Here is a 20,146-nt window from a genome sequence, read left to right on the forward strand (position 1 = left end):
GGAACATTTCATACAAGAGGGGCAAGATAAAGGACAGAAAGAGCAAGGATGTAACAGAAGCAGAAGAGATTAAGAAGAAGTGGTAAGAATACACAGAACTGTACAAAAACATTACTAATGACCCAGTTAACCACAATGGTGTGGTCACTCACCTAGAGCCAGATACCCTGGAGTGTGAAATCAAGAAGGTCTTAGGAAGCATTACTATGAACAAAGCTAGGGGAGGTGATGGAATTCCAACTAAGGTATTTAATATCCTAAAAGACAATACTATTAAAGTGCTGCACACAATATGCCATCAAATTTGGAAAACTCAGCAGTGACCACAGGACTGGAAAAGGTCAGTTTTCATTCCAATCACAAAGAAAGGCAATGCCAAAGAATGCTCAAACTACCGCACAATTGTGCTCATTTCACATGCTAGCAAGATTATGCCTAAAATCCTTCAAGCTAGGCTTTAACAGTATGTGAACCAAGAACTTCCAGATATACAAGCTGGATTTAGAAAGAAAGAGGAACCAGAGATCAAATTGCCAACATCTGTTGGATTACAGAAAAAGCAAGGTAATTAAAAAAAAATCTACTCCTGCTTCATTGACTACACTAAAGCCTTTGACTATGTGGATCACAACAAACTACGGAAAATTGTTAAAGAGATGGGAATACCAGATCACCATACCTGTCCCCTGAGAAAACTGTATGCAGGACAGAAGCAACATTTACAACTGGACATGGATCAATGAAGTGGTTCAAAATTGGAAAAGGAGTGCATCAAGGCTATATATTGTCACCCTGTTTATTTAACTTATATGCAGAGTACATCATGGGAAATGCCATGCTGGCTGATTCACAAGCTGGAATCAAGATTGCTAGGAGAAATATCAACAATCTCAGATATGTAGATGATACCATTCTAATGGCAGAAAGCAAAGAATAACTAAAAAGCCTCTTGATGAGGGTGAAAGAGGAGAGTGAAAAAGTGGCTTAAAACTCAACATTCAAAAAACTAAGATCATGGCATCTGGTTCTATCACTTCATGGCAAATAGATGGGGAAAAAGTGGAAAACAGTGGCAGATTTCATTTTCTTAGGCTCCAAAATCACTGCAGTCAGTGATTGCAACCATGAAATTAAAAGACGCTTACTCCTTAGAAGAAAAGCTATGACCAACCTAGACAGAATATTAAAAAGCAGAGACATCACTTTGCCAACAAAGGTCCATCTTGTCAAAGTTATGATTTTTCCAGTAGTCATGTATGGATGTGAGAATTTGACCATAAAGAAGGCTGAGTGCCAAAGAATTGATGCTTTCGAACTGTGGTGCTGGAGAAAACTCTTTGAGAGTCCCTCGGACTGCAAGGAGATCAGACCAGTCAATTCTACTGAAATCCTAGGAAATCAACCCTGAATATTCACTGGAAGGACTGATGTTGAAGCTCCAATACTTTGGCCACCTGATGCAAAGAGACAACTCACTGGAAAAGACCCTGATGCTGGGAAAGATTGAGGGCAGGAGAAGAAGGAGGCAACAGAGGATGAGATGGTTGGGTGGCATCACTGACTCAATGGGGATGAGTTTGAACAAATTCTGGGAGATAGTGAAGGACAGGAAAGCCTGGCATGCTGCAGTTCATAGGGTCACAGAGAGTTGGATGTGACTTAGCGACTGAACAACAATACATTAACACTCCAAGATTTCAAATCTCTAGTCTGTTGTATAATTGAGCTGGAATATAAAGTCGCAGAAAAACTTGCTTGGGATGGCACAGAAACAGGGCCAGGAGAAAATACATGTAGCACATTTATGGACATGCACCCAGCTGACAGTTCTAACCCAGGCAACTGATCTAACATCCTTTGTCCAGGTTGGTTTCCAAGTCTTACGCAGACATAATCTATTCTCATTTCTCCAGGCTGTTGACTTTCACGAAATTGAACTTTTAGATCAAGGGAAGAGAAAACAGCCTCTTCAAGTGAATGACAAAGAGAATCTGCCCTCTACTTTGGGAATGGAAAAATGTCCAAACATGAGTGCTTGCTGGCATTTCATGTGAACAAGCTCTCTTAGGCTGTCCTCATAAGATCACTGATACTGGCAATTAGGGGTTTCTGCTCCTCTTTGCTGACTCCAAATAGCACTTCTCAATAAAGGAGTTTTCTTTTCTAAAAGTGAAGTGAAGTGAAGTGAACTGGCTCAGTCGTGTCTGACTTTTTGCGACCCCATAGACTGGGGCCTACCAGGCTCCTCTGTCCACGGGATTTTCTAGGCAATAGTACTGGAGTGGATTGCCATTTTCTAAAGGTAGATGTATTCAAAATCTGTATCACCTGAGTTTCTCATTAATGTTAACTTCAAGGAGACTTAAACCCAAACATGTATGGCCAGATGATGGAAACTCTCAGGCAAGATTTACTGCTAAATCTTGGTTAACTTTATAGGCATAGAATTCTTTTATCACTGTTCCTGAAAGACCACTCGTCAACTCCCTTTACGGGACAAAGTTTGTATACACTGGTTTTTTAAAAGCCACTAAATGCAGTGACTGAACTTCGCAGGTGGCACTAGTGGTAAAGAACCCACCTGCCAATGCAGGAGACATAAGAGATGCAGGTTCGATCCTTGGGTCAGGAAGATCCCCTGGAGGAGGGCATGGCAACCCACTCCAGTATTCTTGCTTGGAGAATCCCATGGACAGAGGAGCCTGGCGGGCTACAGTCCATGGGGTCACAAAGAGTCGGACACAACTGAGCAAATAACACTTTACACTTTACTAAAAACAATATTTAAAACATTAGGTTCTACAAATCCTTATGACAGGAATACTGAACAGGGATGATATGGGAATAAACATGTACTACTTCTCCAAAAACATTATCTAAAGAGCGAAATGAAGACAAAATCCAGTCAGTTTGCTGCAATTTGCAACCCAAATAAGTCAACACTAAACTCCTTTAGAAGGAAAAGTAATTTGATATTCAATTAAGATACACTAACCCCCAAATTTATCTGTAATCAATAGGTATTTATTTAAGGCAAGGCTTTAACAAATGTTCCAGAAAAAATATACACAAAATAGTTAATCACTTCAAGGTAACCAGTTTGTCAGGCTCTCCAGTATTCCAAGGATACTGCCATTTTAAACCTTTAAGAATGCTTTGCTTGGACTGATTTCAAAGTCTGGGGTATATTGTTTTAAATAGTCTTGATGGAGGTCAAATTTGAAATTGTTTTATTGTGGATTTGATATTTCAAAATCATCAAAAATTAACTCAAGAATGCTGTACAGAATGGATGGCTAGAAAGAACAAAGTGATTTTCTTAATTGGCTTATATTCTGAGAAAGGCTCTCTATATTTTTTTAATTACTGGGAACATTGCTGGAACAGGTATAGAGTTTTGAAAGATGGGAGCTTTGAAGGACAATATTGACCACTGCAGTCTAACAGCTGCAAAAATGATGCTGATTTTTCACCCCTCCCTGTATCCACACACTTTATAACATGACATAGAGATGGAGGTTCATGACATTGTACAGGAGGCAATGATCAAGACCATCTCCAAGAAAAAGAATGCAAAAAGGAAAAATGGTTGTCTGAGGAGGTCTTACAAACAGCTATGAAAAGAAGAGAAGTGAAAGGCAAAGGAGAAAAGGAAAGATATACACATTTGAATGCAGAGTTCCAAAGAATAGCAAGGAGAGATAAGAAAGACTTACTCAGTGATCAGTGCAAAGAAATAGAGGAAAACAATAGAATGGAAAAGACTGGAGATCTCCTCAAGAAAATGAGAGATACCAAGGGAACATTTCATGCAAAGATGGGCACAATAAAGAACAGAAATGGTATGGACCTAACAGAAGCAGAAGATATTAAGAAGAGGTGGCTACAATACACAGAAGAACTATACAAAAAAGATCTTCATGACCCAGATAACCACGATGGTGTGATCACTCACCTAGAGCCAAACATCCTGGAATGTGAAGTCAAGTGGACCTTAGGAAGCAGCGCTACAAACAAAACTAGTGAAGGTGATGGAATTCCAGTTTAACTATTTCAAATCCTAAAAGATGATGCTCAGCAAATTTGGAAAATTCAGCAGTGGCCACAGGACTGGAAAAGGTCAGTTTTCATTCCAATCCCAAAGAAAGGCAATGCCAAAGAATGCTCAAACTACCGCACAATTGCACTCATCTCCCATACTAGCTAAGTAATGCTCAGAATTTTCCAAGCCAGGCTTCAACAGTACATGAACTTAAATCAAATTGCCAACATCCGCTAGATCACAGAAAAATAAGAGAGTTCCAGAAAAACATCTACTTCTGCTTTCTTGACTATGCCAAAGCCTTTGACTGTGTGGATCACAATAAACTGTGGAAAATTCTTAAACAGATGGGAATACCAGACCACCTGACCTGCCTCCTGAGAAATCTGTATGCAGGTAAAGAAGCAACAGTTAAAACTGGACATGGAACAACAGACTGGTTCCAAATTGGGAAAGGAGTAAGTCAAGGCTGTATGTTATCACCCTGATTATTTAACTTATATGCAGAGTACATCATGAGAAATGCTGGACTGGATAAAGCACAAGCTGGAATCAAGATTGCTGGAAGAAATATCAATAACCTCAGATATGCAAATGATACCACCCTTATGGCAGAAAGAACTAAAGAGCCTCTTGATAAAAGTGAAAGAGGAGAGTGAAAAAGTTGGCTTAAAACTCAACATTCACAAAACTAAGGTCATGGCATCTGGTCCTATCACTTCATGGCAAATAGATGGAGAAAGAATGGTAACAGTGAGAAACTTTACTTTTTTGGGCTCCAAAATCACTGCAGATGGTGACTGCAGCCATGAAATTAAAAGATGCTTGTTCCTTGGAAGAAAAGTTATGACCCACCTAGACAGCATATTAAAAAGCAGAGACATTACTTTGCCAACAAAGGTCTGTCTAGTCAAAGATATGGTTTTTCCAGTAGTCACATATGGATGTGAGATTGGTACTATAAAGAAAGCTGAGCACCAAAGAATTGATGCTTTTGAACTGTGGTGTTGGAGAAGACTCTTGAGAGTCCCTTGGACTGCAAGGAGATCCAACCAGTCCATCCTAAAGGAAATCAGTCCTGAGTGTTCATTGGAAGGACTGATGCTGAAGCTGAAGCTCCAATACTTTGGCCACCTGATGTGAAGAGCTGACTCATTTGAAAAGACCCTGATGCTGGGAAAGACTGAAGGTGGGAAGAGAAGGTGACGACAGAGGATAAGATGGTTGGATGGCATGACTGACTCGATGGACATGAGTTTGAGTGAACTCCAGGAGTTGGTGATGGACAGGGAGGCCTGGCGTACTACAGTCCATAGTGTCTCAAAGAGTTGGACACGACTGAGCAACTGAACTGAACTGAGAGTTGTTGCTATCAAGAGATAGAGTTTACTTTCCCCCAGCTCTTGAACGTGAGTTTGCCTTTTTTCCCCCCTAATAGAATGTGGCAAAAGTGTTCAAGTACCAGCTCTCAGACGAGGCATCAAGTGGCCCTCACTCTCCTGGAACCCTTCCATAGCATGTGGAGAATCCTGGGCTAGCCTGCTTGAAAATGGCTGCATGGGGAAGAGCTCATCAGCCATCCTAGTCCAGCCAGCTCCCAGCCAACCCACCAACTGACAGCTCACATAAGAGCAATCCCCATCAAGATCAACTGCTGCCATCAGAGATGAGCAGAACAGTCCTGAGAAACTACAGACTCACGAGAAATAAGAAATGGTTTTTGTTTAAACCACTAAGTTTTCGGATGGCTTATTATACAAAAATAGCTAACGATACAAACATCTAAATTTTAATTTCAAGATACACAATCACACTGAGTACTTTTAACACAAATAACTAAAAAATTACAAAAGCCCACTCATGGGAGAGTTTGGGGAAGAAGGAAAAACTAGGCACCTTCATATCTTGCTGCTGTGCTGTGCTCAGTCATTTAGTCGTGTCCAACTCTCTGCGACCCCATGGACTGTAGCCCACCAGGCTCCTGTGTCCATGCGGATTCTCCAGGCAAGACTACTGGAGTGGGTTGCCATGCCCTCCTCCAGGGGATCTTCCTGACCCAGGGATCGAACCCAGGTCTCCCACATTGCAGGTTGATTCTTTACCATCTGAGTCGCCAGGGAAGCCCAAGAATACTGGAATGGGTAGCCTATTCCTTTTCCAGGGGATCTTCTGGACCCAGGAATCAAACTGGGGTCTCCTGCATTTAAGGCGGATTCTTTACCAGCTGAGCTACCAGAATGAAAAATTAATTACATCTTTTTTTTAGAATAACTTGGCAAAACAAACCAAGAACCATAAAAATGCTCATCCCCTTTGAACCAGGAACCTGCTCTAGGAACTCAACCTAAGGAAAGAATTAAAAATAAGAAAAGAACATGTTCAAAGATGCTTATTGTGGTGTCATTTTAGATACGATTTTGTCAAAACTATGTATACACAGGAATGAAGTTCAGAAACTGAGTGATGAGTGTTTTGCAAAGTGGTTTTAATAAAATGTTTTGGTGATTTACACTGTTAACAGAGGCATTTTTTAGTCACTCATTTAAAATGATTGATATAAATGGATTGTATGTAAATTTTCTATTTTTCCTTCTACTTAAGATTAAACTCACAAAGACTACTAAAAATCAACTTCTTGACATTAAACATATGCCTCATATCCTTCACAAGGGCAATTTCCACTCAGTTTCTATATTTTAGCCAGATCTTTCTGCTTTCCTGAAGTATAATAAATGCTCTCCTAAAATTTGAAGGGAAATGGATCAGATGGTATTTTATAGTGCTTGATACCCGTATTTTTTGACATTAAAAAAAAGTGGCTATTGCTTCATTCTCATGCCGACTCTAAAATAAGCAGTAAATTCTACAGCAGAGGTCACAAGTCAGATGACCACAGTGGAGAGCACGATGGCCTCAGCAAGTAAAGAATGCTGAGCAGAGACTGAGGCTGGTGCCCCATCTGAAGGCCACGGTGAGGAAAGGAGGGCCTGGGGTGGCTGCATCCTCTTAGTCATCCACAGAGGCCAGAAACTTCTAAACAGGACACTTTCTCAACTCTAAGCTTAAACATGCCAATCCTTGAATCTAGTTAAAACTGTACAAGGCCCTACCTTATGCCTGAAAACAGGTTTTAAAAGGTTTGTGCCCTTTTCCCCCATACAATCCCTGTTTTAACATGTTCAAAAGTAATCTGCCACGGAGTCCATGTATACCTATGGCCGATTCATGTTGATATATGGCAAAAACCATCACAATATTGTAAAGCAACTACCCTCCAATTAAAATAAACTAATTTTTTAAAATAATAAAGCAATCTGCTGCTCAACATCACTAATTATTAGAGAAATGTGGATCAACACTACAACGAGGTATCATCTCACACCAGTCAGGAATGTAAACTGCTGCAGCCACTATGGAAAGCAGTATTGAGGTTTCTTTAAAAACTAAAAATAGAGTTACTATATGATCCTGCAATCCCACTCATGGGCATATTTCCAGAAAAAACAAAAACTTTAATTCAAAAAGATACATGCACCCCAATGTTCACAGCAGAATTATTTACAATAGCAAAGACATGGAAGCAACCAAAGTGTCCATTAACAGCTGAATAGATAAAGAAGGTTACATATATATATATATATATACACACACACACACATATATATGAATGATAATCTCTAGTTCCATCCATGTTGCTGCAAATGGCATTTCATATATGTTTTTTATGGCTTAGGAACACATATATATGAAATAATGCCTTTTGCAGCAACATGGATGGAACTAGAGTTTATCATACAAAATGAAGTAAATCAAAGACAAATATCATATGATATCATTTATATGTGGAATCTAAAAAAGATGATACAAGTAAACTTATTTACAAAACAGAAACAGACTCAGACAAACTTATGGTTACAAAAGGGGAAGGGTGGGGGATTGATAAATTAGGATTTGGGGATTAACAGATACATAGTGCTCTATATAAATGAGATAAACAACTAGGACCTACTGTACAGTATGGGGAACTATATTCAATATCTTATAACAACCTATAATGGAAAAGAATCAGTTATATACATATATAACTGAGTCATTTTGCTGCATACCTGAAACTAATACAATATTGTAAATCAAATATCCTTCAATTTAAAAAGGAAAACTACTTTAAATTACATATATTATTTAGTAGATAGTTACACATTTTATGCATATTTATATTTATTAATAAAAATGCATGCGTGCTGATTTGCTCAGTTGTGTCTGACTTTTTTGTGACCCCATGGACTATAGCCCACCAGGTTCCTCTGTCCATGGGATTTTCCAAGCAAGAATACTAGCGTGTGTTGCCATTTCCTCCTCCAGGGGATCTTTCTGACTCAGAGATTGAACCTGTGTCTCTTGCACTGGCAGGTGGATTCTTTACCACTGAGCCACCTGGGAAGTCCATTAATAAAAATGTATCTACTCAAATAGGCAAAATCACTGAGATCAAGTTACCAGGATATGATTTAAAATTGATTCTTTAAAACAACATAATTTGCCCTCCAAAATCACTGCAGATGGTGACTGTAGCCATGAAATTAAAAGACGCTTACTCCTTGGAAGGAAAGTTATGACCAACCTAGACAGCATATTAAAAAGCAGAGATGCATGTACACCCGTGGTGGATTCATGTCAATGTATGGCAAAACCAATACAGTATTGTAAAGTAAAATAAAGTAAAAATTAAAAAAAAAAAAAGCAGAGACATTATTTTGTGAACAAAGGTCTGTCTAGTCAAAGCTATGGTTTTTCCAGTAGTCACATATGGATGTGAGAATTGGACTCTAAAGAAAGCTGAGTACCAAAGAATTGATGCTTTTGAACTGTGGTGTTGGAGAAGGCTCTTGAGAGTCCCTTGGACTGCAGGGAGATCCAATCAGTCCATCCTAAAGGAGTTCAGTCCTGAGTGTTCATTGGAAGGACTGATGTTGGAAGCTGAAATTCCAATACTTTGGCCACCTGATGTGAAGAGCTGACTCATTTGAAAAGACCCTAATGCTGGGAAAGATTGGGGGCAGGAGGAGAAGGGGACAACAGAGGATGAGATGGGTGGATGGCATCACCTACTCAATGGACATGAATTTGGGTAAACTCCAGGAGTTGGTGATGGACAGGGAAGCCTGGTGTGCTGCAGTCCATAGGGTCACAGAGTCAGACACGACTGAATGACTGAACTGAACTGAATATGCCCTCTAAATAGTTTTTAAAAAATTGAGGTAAAGGGATTTATAACATTATATAAACTGTATGCACATAAATTATATGTCCACTACTGAGTACTCTACAGTGTGCTTACCACCAGAAATTTATTTTCCATCCAATACCATATAGTTGACCCCCTTTATAATTTCACCCTCTCCCCTGCACCTTTCCCTCTGGTAACCACTACTCTGTTCTCTATATCTATGTATTTGCTTTGCTTGGTTTGCTAATTAATTTTAGGTGTTTGCTTGTGTTTTATATTCCACATGTGAGTGAGATCTTTTGGTATGTGTCTTTCTCTGACTTATTTTACATAGCATAATACTCTATACAAGAGATGAAATCGTGTCATCTGTGACAGCATGGAAAGACCTTGAGAGTATTATGCTAAATTCCCTTTTAATATGTCTGTGCTTCAATTGATAGTAATGGTAGAATTCATTAACAATTTCTCCATCATTTTTACTAATCCCTGTCATATGCCTAATATAAGCTAAGCCCTGATGGCAAGGAATGTCATAAGTATGGCCTTCATCAATGATTCAAAAATTGAGTTTTAATCAAGACTTTTAACTATTCCCATGCTCTAGTATGTTCTACCATGGCCTCCTAGCCCCCTCACACACACACATATCTCTCTTCTAGCCTTGTTATGAAAGGCAGCACCACTGAGATCACTCATTCTTCAACGCCTTTGCAGAGGCAAATGAGAACTCCTTTAACCTTCAAAAATTAGAGTTCTTCAATAATGTTTACACAGTGCACATTCCAGCAGTATCTTGTGTACACAGCTCTACCAAAGCATTTCACTCAACCAGTTCTCAACGCCAGAACATTTCTAGCAGCTTCTCAGAGAACCGTGGCTGCTTTCTCTAGTCATGGGTCCGCCCCATCTTCCTGCCTCTATAGCTAGTAGCAAAGCTGACTAAATAGCAGTAGAATAAGAGACTAGAGAAAAGTAATCAGTTTCGAGATATTCCCTAAAACAGTTGTTTGAACCTTTAGTGAAAAATCAATACATTCTTTTTTTTTTTTAAATCAATACATTCTATAGGGTCTGCAAGCAAAGTTCTTCCAATACCTTCTCTCATTTCAGAAGATACTAGAGGGAGGCCTCTGCTACATCTCAGGTGTTTTAGATCAGAACCATGACATTAAAAGAACCTGAGTCATAAGCAAAGTATGCGTCATTCATTTTCTCTCCCTTTTTCTCACTCTCATAAATACTTGCTGTCAGGGTGCTAGGAAGGCTGTTTGAATGAGGCACATTTTTTTTTAACAGTGAAAAAAAATAAGGCCATCTGCACAACTCAATATCCTCTTTCAAAGTAGTCTTTTGCTCCCTTTTTTCTTTAGGCTTCTGAAACTTACAGTTAAGTCATTTTGAAAGCATTTAAGATGTATAAAGTTATACTGACATATTCATTGTCAACAAGGCAGCCAAAATGTATTTGGGTCAAATCAACCTAGTCAATTTCCAATTTCTCAACTAGTACAGAATTCCAGTAAGTCTTGACCAAATAGAGGAGTTCCCTGGTTTTTCAGTCAAGAGGTCATGGATGAACGTTCAGGTGTTTTGATACATCATTAACCCGAACTATAATTTTTTTTTAAATCTTTGTCTATTTGGCTGTGCCAGGTCTTAGCTGCGACATGCAACCTCACTTGTGGCAGGTGGGATCTAGTTCCCTGACCAGGGATCAAGCCCAGGCCCCCTACACTGGGAATGCAGTCTGTCACTGGACCACCAGGGAAGTCCCCTGAACAACAATTTAAAAACTGGGCTGACCATATGCTCTGATCTTAAAAATCTTTAAATCACATCATTAAAATGAGCAGCACACAATGTTGTAATAAGGGGAAGACAACCAATCTAGGATCCACCAAATGACTAAATTCTCAAATTAAGATGGTCCTAAAGGGCTTATTGTGGCTCTGGGGGCTTTCAGGGCATAAAATAAGTGACTTTTTGGAGACCCACAGCAATGACCAATTTGTGACCATGATATACTGCAGTCTTACTGAGAGAGAATCTCTTCTACCAGCACAAAGAAAATCTGCTCTAAAGTACGGTTTAGTACAGGAAATTTTGATCTTGAAATGAAGAAAACTGGGTTCGTGTTAACTCACCTCTTTGGGCAACTTAATTTCCTGTTTTTGTTTCCCTCTTTTAAAAGATCATATGAATGTTCCCTTTATGTGATAATGTTGGGGAAAGCAAAGTGTTTCTGAGAGTAATAAAAATAAATTAACCCAATTACTCAGCCATAAAAAGAATGAAATATTGACATTTGCAGCAATGTAGACAGACCTAGAGAATACTATGTTTAGTGAAAGAAGTCAGACAAATACTAATACTGTATAATATCACTTAAATGTGGAATCTAAATAATAATACAAATAAATATATATACAAAACAGAAACAGACTCAGACATAGAAAATAAATTTATGGTTACCAAAGTGGGGAGGGAGGAGGGAGTGACAAATTTGAGGCATGGTCAACAAACTACATAAAATAGATATGCAACAAGGATTTACTGTATAGCACAGGGAATTATACCTGATATCTTGGAATAACCTATAATGGAAGAGAATCTGCAAAAATACTGAATCACTATGTTATACCTGAAACTAACACAATAGAGCAAATCAACAATACTTCCATTAAAAAAAAAGTGTGTGTGCGCTCAGTCACTAAATTAACCTAAAGAAAGGTTTGTGTTAGGCCTTTCAGTGCAAATACATTTATGCCACTTTGTTAGTATGAGTCAGTCCATGGTTGCAAGGGAGGGAGCACAGGGCAGTTGGAAGACCTGTCTGACCAATCTTGTGGTCTTTTGGCCCCTTTTCCAACACCGAGAACATTTTTGTTACAAAATCTCTCTCTCTAGACACTTCCAGCTAGGAATACCGCCTTAAACCTTGTATTAATTTACTATGACGCTACTGAAGTAGATGCATTGCTTTCTCTTTTTCATATTAGGGAAAAAAAGCTATCAGGGATTTAACGGAATGTGGTTGGAGTATCTTCTGTACTTCTGCCTCACTCATTGAAGAGTCAGAGAATTATTTGTGAGAAATAATATTTGCATATCGTCAAGTCACCAGTGTTTTGCTTCTCAGGTTTTATCTTCACAACCTGAAAATTACCAGCAAGATTCCTGCCCACGAGTCGCCACCTACAGGGAAAAAGCAACCTTTACATGGGACCATGCTTTGCACTCCTAAGCAGTCTGTGAGAGCCACAGTATTTTATTGTAAAGTAAAATAAAGTAAAAATAAAAATTTTTTTTAAATAGAGAAAAAAATAAAATCCCAAGGGAAACTTATTTGAATACATATCCTGCAGGAGAAGATACTTTCCAATACCTTCTGGCAAAAGTGTGATAAAGGGAGGAAAGACTGGAGAAGCCACAATTCATGTGAATTCTTCATGGTGGACGTCTGTGTCATAGCACCCTGATCACCAAACACTGCCAAGTGTTTGGAGAAAGGGGGACAAAGTCAAAAGCAGATGCAGTGGTTTGAAAAAAACAGGACAACTGTATATTTATTATTTTCAGCATGAATAGCATGTGAGGTTTACACAGTTGTACTTATGGGCCTTCACAATCTGGGTGTGCACCTGTTGAATCACAATTCCAGAATTGACACAGTCAACACATTTCACTTTTTGTGCCTATAGCAAATTCTATATAGAGAGAAATTCTATATAAAGAGAAAGTCTATAGAAACTCTTTAGAGTTACTAGATTTTTGGTTACATGGTCCCCCTCCCTTGGGATCTGTGCTTTCTTTTTTCTTTTCCACAAGAGCGCCACTACTGCTCTGTACTTCTAGTATGAGAACAAGCACCACTAATGGAAATCTTTGTACAAATCTTTTAAAAAACTGTTTCCTTGAAATATGTTCCCATGTCAAAGGCTAGGAAAACATTTGCATGGCTTATTACATATTGTCAAGTTGTTCTCCTGAAAGATAAAGTCAATTTATCATGCCACCGGCAGTGTTAACATGCCTGATCTTCTTGCAGCCCTGCTCACGCTGGATCCTTATTGGGTTTCTTTTTCACTTTTTATTTTATATTGGAGTTTAGTTGATTAACAATGCTGTGCTAGCTTCAGGAGCACAGCAAAGGGACCCAATCACAAATATATATGTATTGGGTTGGCCAAAAAGTTTGTTCAGGTTTTAGAAAAATCCAAATAAACTTTTTTGGCCAACCCAATATTTATTCTTTCTCAAATTCTTTTCCTACTGTAACACTGTTATGTAACATTGAGTAGACTTCCCCATGCTATACAGTAGGTCCTTATTGGTTACCCACTCTAAAAACAGCACTATGTACATGTCAATCTCAACCCCCCCAACTATTCATTAGCAGCAACATGGATGGACTAGAGATTGTCATACTGAGTGAAGTAAGTCAGACAGAGAAATATCATATAATATCACTTATATGTTGAAGCTAGAAGGGATGGTACAAATGAACTTATTTACAAAGTGGAAACAGACTCACAGACTGAGAATAAACTTGAGGTTGCCAGGGGCGAAAGGTGGAGGGGAGGGATGGTTGAATCCTCACAGTCCTGATTTCCACTACCTTTGTTAGTTGCTGCTGCTGCTGCTAAGTCGCTTCAGTCGTGTCCGACTCTGTGTGACCCCAGAGACGGCAGCCCACCAGGCTCCCCCATCCCTGGGAGTCTCCAGGCAAGAACACTGGAGTGGGTTGCCATTTCCTTCTCCAATGCATGAAAGTGAAAAGTGAAAGTGAAGTCGCTCAGTCGTGTCCGACTCTTTGCGACACCATGGACTGCAGCCTACCAGGCTCCTCCGTCCATGGGATTTTCCAGGCAAGAGTACTGGAGTGGGGTGCCATCGCCTTCTCCTTTGTTAGTTAGTTGCCATTATATAATAGCAACTTACAGTGGCTCTAACTTGCATTTAATTTTTCTATAGGCTGGAGCTCCAGCCAACCCTAACACTGATATTCAACCACCCATTCAATGTCTCCAAGCTAAATGTCCCATTTGCACCTCAACCTTAATTTTCCTCTCCCCAAACCTGCTCCCTACCTCAGACTACCCCCCACCCCCAAAACCCAGTAACTCTTATCTCCCTAAATAGAGCCCTTCACTCAGGTGCTCAGGCTACCAGGCATTCTTCCTCCTCTCCTTTCAGATTCAATACTGCAGCAAGATCATTTCCACTCCATTCCTTGATCAAACATTCCAAATCCATCTCCATCTTCACAGCTACTCCACAAGTTCACACCACCATGGTCTCTAACCTGGATGACTGCAACAGCCCCCTGCTGGTCTCTCTCCTCCCATCCTTGCCCCCATAGAGTTCAAGCTACACAACAGTCAAGATGATTTTTTTTTTAAATCCTAACTCAGACGGTGTTGCTCCTCTGTTCAAAACCCTCCAGTGGCTCCCCAACATGCTTTGTACCAAATCTAAACTGCTTCCCTTTAAATCCAACCCCTACCCACCTCTTTCACCCCATTACCCTTTTCCCCTACTGTCCTGTCCTGTTTCAGCCACACTGGCCTTGCTGACTGTTCCTTGAACACGTCAGGTTCACTCCTCACAAAGCCTTTGCCCCCATGCTGGGTTCTGGCTGCAGCACTCTCCTCCAAGCTCTTCTCATGGCTGGCTCTTTCCCAATTTTCAGATTCAACTCAGAGAACACTGTCTTAAACAGGGCTGCTCCCACCTCCGTCAGGTTGTAGTGTAGCAACCCATCTTAGTTTCACTGTAACACTGAAGTGATCACGTGGACTAGTTAATCTGCTTTTTATCTGCCCCACCCCCAGTTTGGAAGTTCCATGAGAGTAGGAAGGGACTGCATGTGTCTTGTTCATCATTTTCTCTTCAGAGCCTAGAACAGAGCCTGGCACGTGGTAGGGATTTAACAATACTAAGTCTTTCCTGAAGCAAAGACTTTGCTCATCAACTACATTCAAAACAGACTCACGGATGTTGTAAACAAACTTACAATTAATGAAGGGGAAAGCCAGGGGGAGGGACAAATTAGGAGCTTGGGATTAACAGATACACACCACTATCTAAATAAACAACAAGGATTTTACTGTACAACACAGGGAACTACATTCAATACCTTCTAATGACCTATAATGGAAAAGAATCTGAAAAATATTACATATCACATATATATTTGTATAACTGAATCAATCTGCTATATACCAGAAACTAACACAACATTATAGATCAACTATACTTCAAATTTTTAAAGAAAAAATGTTACTCCCATATTGAAAATACAAATAATAGCACCTGGAGATGAATAGTGAAATGCTAAAACAAACTTGCTTGTTCTTTCAAGGCCCCCAGAGCTACTAATATTAATCAGTGAATGTGGAGATCAGTTAAGTGTACCTATAAGCAGCTACTCCATTTAAGTGTTTAAGACACTTTGGAAGCTATAGTGATGAGTTACCCTCAAAGAACTGTGTCTAGAAAGAGAAAGAAATTAAGACCACTGCAATCTGAAGAAGCAAATGGTGAGCACCGTGGGAAGCACAGGATATACTCTGGGCCATAGAGAAGTGATAATGGGTTTAACACTCTTCCTCGTGAAATGGATGTTAGAATTCCTGGGAATATACCTCAGTGGTTTTCAAATGTGTTAGCACTGTGCCCTTCAAAAGTGGTGGGACAGGCATAGTTACCATTGATTGTAGTTGTCACAACAACTGGCACAGGGACAGGTACTGCTGTCACTGGGTGAACAGAGGGCCAGAATTGCTAAGCGTCTTGCAGGGCCTGTACAGTCTTGCACCACGAAGACCTCTTACCCCAAACACCAGCACAGAGATGGCTCATACCTGTCCCCCTAGAACATACATAGTGTCTTCAGTGACTTCCAGATTCACCAGATTTGAACACGTTACTTTTTAGGTCACCATCTCCGAGTTGGTTCTTCTTCCCTCTGAACTCTTTTCATCATTTTGACCCAGATTCTCAGGAACAAAACCTGAGTCCAAGCAAGGCCTGCCAGACTGTCTCTTTGGGACCCCATCAGTGCAGGCTTCAAAATCCCAGCCCAGAGGAAAGGTGCCATGTCAGGATGCCGCTCAGCTCCTGGTCAGTAACCCTTCCCCAGCCAGGGCCACAGCACTCCTGCATGTTAAGAATATTCACATTTCAGAGTCGGTCCTTCTGCAGGTCTGACAATTCCCTAATTACACAGTAAGACAAGAAGCTAATCCTAAATTAGCATCTTCCTGCATGAGGGATTGCTGCCCTCATGAGTAGGGGTCTGGGGCCCACCAGGTCAGGTATGTCCCAGGACATGGGGGATGTGACCCCAGCCAATCAGCACTGCATGGTTCTGTCTTCTGTGGACGAAACCCCAGCCAAGTCTTCTGGCATTTCAAGAGAAGCACTCTGTTCACCTGAAACTATCACAATATTTTTAATTGGCCATATCCGAATACAAAATGTTTTGGTGTTAAAAAAAATTAAATTAAAAAAACTTTAAAAGAAGAGAGAAGCTGGAAATCCTGATTTTTATTGGGCTGCTTGGTTTTTCAACGTTGGCCCCTAATTCAATTGCTTTAAAAAAAAATATTGTACAGGCTGAAGCACACCCATCTAGGGCTGAACTTGACCCCAGACTCCCAGCTTGCTCCTTCTGCTTGGTTGCATGTACCCAGTGCTCTCCAAAGTTTCAGGAAGTTTTAAAACAAGAGTTAAATATACTGACAGCTGGGCAAGGTTCTCAAGGAAGAATGAGGCAAGGACAGGCCTGGGGACCCAGGCAGGACACACCAAGGAATGAGGACTGGCTTTGACCTGCTTGTCTTTGCTCAAAACTTCTCAACCTTGCCCTCATTCTTACTGCATCAAGTCCCAAGTTCCTTTCAAGGCTCTTAGAGCACAACCCCAACCCCACCAACTCTGTATTTAATCATGCCCTGTGTCCATCCCGCCTTCTAGCCAGGCCAGTCTCCCTTGAGTTCCTTCAAATCCCTCTCTCTAAATGTCCTCTCTCCCTACATAAACCCCACCCTTCAAAGCCTTGCTCACATCCCACCTGGTTTCTGAAACCTCCTCTGTGACATGAAATGGTAAAATATTTTCAAGCTCAAGGGCTAGTGTCAACCAGACCCGGGTTCAAACCCCACCTCTGCCACTGACCAGCTGGATTATTTACCTAACCTCTCTGAGCTTCAGAAGATAATAATGCCTACCTTACACAATTGTCAAGTTTACAAAAAATAATGCAAGTATTTAATGCTCATAAACGCTCAATTAAGGAGAATGCATATTATTATTATGGCTGGCCTTCTTCTGCTGTTAAGTGGTCCAGCCTTATGGTGTCTCTTCTGAGCAAAGCACCACTGGATTCCATGCAGTCCACATCTGCTCAGACTGTGCCTTAGGCATTGGTCTACCTCAGCCTCCAACTTGCTATTAATACATAGCATCTTACAGCTTCAGGAGCATGCTGGCTATAACACAGAACTGATAGAGGCCCAACATGGCCACTAAGAGAATTATACAAGTAACACTACCTTGGCTCTGAAAGAGCTCAGCCAAAACCCCTCTCTCTAGCAAAAGTAGGAATGCAGGTTAGGAAGACAAACCCATAGCCAGGCTCGGTGGCAGAGAGCTGCTTTAGCATTTGAAACAAGTTTCTCTCCCTCACACATGTGTGCACACACAGACACACACCACCACCACCACTACAACTGCCACCACTATGAGCTAGCTTCATATTCCCAAATCTCTGCACCTCACTTTTCCTTCTGATGCTGAAGATGACACATGAAGCCCGTCAAAGGCCATGCTTTTCACATGAGTGTATGGCAGGGAACCCAGACAAAAGGGCCACACTGCAAGTGTGCTTTTTGGCTAGGACTACACGGAAAGCCCTGGAGGAGGGCATGGCGACCCACTCCAGTATTCTTGCCTGGAGAATCCCATGGATAGAGGAGCCTGGTGGGCTACAGTCCATGGGGTCGCAAAGAGTCAGACCCAACTGAAGCGACTTAGTGCAGGTGGCCACACATGGAAAGCCCAGGCACCATCACAGAAGCCAAGATGGTTTTCACTGGTTCCACACCTTGGCTCTGTTACTCCACCTGCAGTCGTGTTCTGATCTACACCATAGCTAGGATCCCCTGACACTCGTGCCAGCAGGCCTATTCCACTTGCTACTTTTCTCTGTGCTTAGCAAAAGCCAAGGTAAAAATAACTTCACACATGTTATTCCACACTTCAAGCTACTCAATGCTTTGAGTGACTCCTCCCGCCCAAACAGAAAAACAGGGCATAGAAAAATGTGACTATTGGAATGTCACATTCTTTAAAAAGCAAACTAAAAAAAACAACAAAACAAAAAAAAACCGGAACTGGAGAGACCCCAACTATACTATCCCAAAGAGTAGTTTTCTCAGCATGAAGACGGAGCCCTGTCTGTGCCTAAGTTGCTCTCTCAACAGAATGACGTTCCAAAGTTAGATCAAGGCAGGTAGGAGAGAACATAGCAAAATAGGCCTGATCTTTGAGACCTTAGTCCCAATCTAGACAAGACGCAGAGAAAATGGAAAAGTCAAAAGGGTGACCAGTCCTCATGCTGGAATCCAGTGTTCCAATAAAACTCACTCCTCGGAGTTAGCAACATTCAAAAGTTCTCCAGTGGGGACGACAGAGGATGAGATGGCTAGATGGCATCACTGACTGGATGGACGTGAGTCTGAGTGAACTCCAGGAGTTGGTGATGGACAGGGAGGCCTGGCGTGCTGTGATTCATGAGGTCGCAAAGAGTCGGACACGACTGAGCGACTGAACTGAACGGTTGGCTTTAAATAAAATAGCCAAGTGCAGGAGACCACGTGTAAAGAAGAGGTGAGTCCCACGCACCAAGACTACCTGATTTCTCCGTGTTCGGCAACAGCAGTTTCTCCTACCGCCTGGGCCTCTCCAAACTGCTCTTCCCTGGCCCAGCTGCCCTCAACCCAAATTCAGAACCCCGTGCCATGGGTGGGCCCTGTCATACCAGTCAGATTGGGGACAGTTTTATTCCACCCGCACTGGAAAGCTCAAGGGAGACTCTTGACAAATCCCTGAAGCCCAGGACCGGGTCACAGCGGGGCCGGGGCGGCGGCGCCCCGCTGCTGGTTAATTGGAGGAGTGCACCAGAGCCGGGGGGTGAAGCTGAACATCCGGCCTTTGGCCTGTGGATGGTACCGGAGAGGGCACCTTTAGTTCCCACTAGCGAGACGCCACTGTCAGCGTATCCCAGGGGAATGCCTCGAGTGACCTCGGCGGCCGAAGCGAGCTCTGGCGTGGGTGCCACAGCCGACCCTAGTGCGGCGCCAGGGCCGGGGGAGGTGCGGCAAGGTCTAGGGTGAACGGAGAGGACCAGGGGAAGAGCCCCGGCGCATCTCTGGAAACCCTGACTCTGCAGGGGCAGGCAGAGCGACCCAGGCCTCCTGAGCATCCCCCCCCCAATCCCCGCCATGGGTCCCGCGTGGCCCTGTCTACAGGCACCCAGCTCCCGTAGGCCAGGCCAGCCGGCCCGCTGATACGCAGCGGGACGTGGCTGCCGCTCTGCAAGCAGAGCGGAGGGCATTTACCGGGATCCTGGGGTGCTGCTGCGTCTCCACCTGGGTCTCTGCTGGCGTACCCCGGTTGCCGCTACTGCCGCCGCGTCTTTCCAACCGCCGCAGTCTCGACCGGCAAAGCTCCCAGTCGCTCCCTACGATTGTAGCCTGCGAGGCCAGCTGTTGAATGGCTCGCGTCGAGCGCACGGGGAGCAGAAGCGTCCCCGCTGCATCCAAGTCGGCGACGCAAGCGCGCGTCCCAGTGCCAACGCCCCGTGCGCC

Source organism: Capricornis sumatraensis, chromosome X, assembly GCF_032405125.1.
Source record: "Capricornis sumatraensis isolate serow.1 chromosome X, serow.2, whole genome shotgun sequence".
In the NCBI taxonomy this organism is placed as follows: Eukaryota; Metazoa; Chordata; class Mammalia; order Artiodactyla; family Bovidae; genus Capricornis; species Capricornis sumatraensis.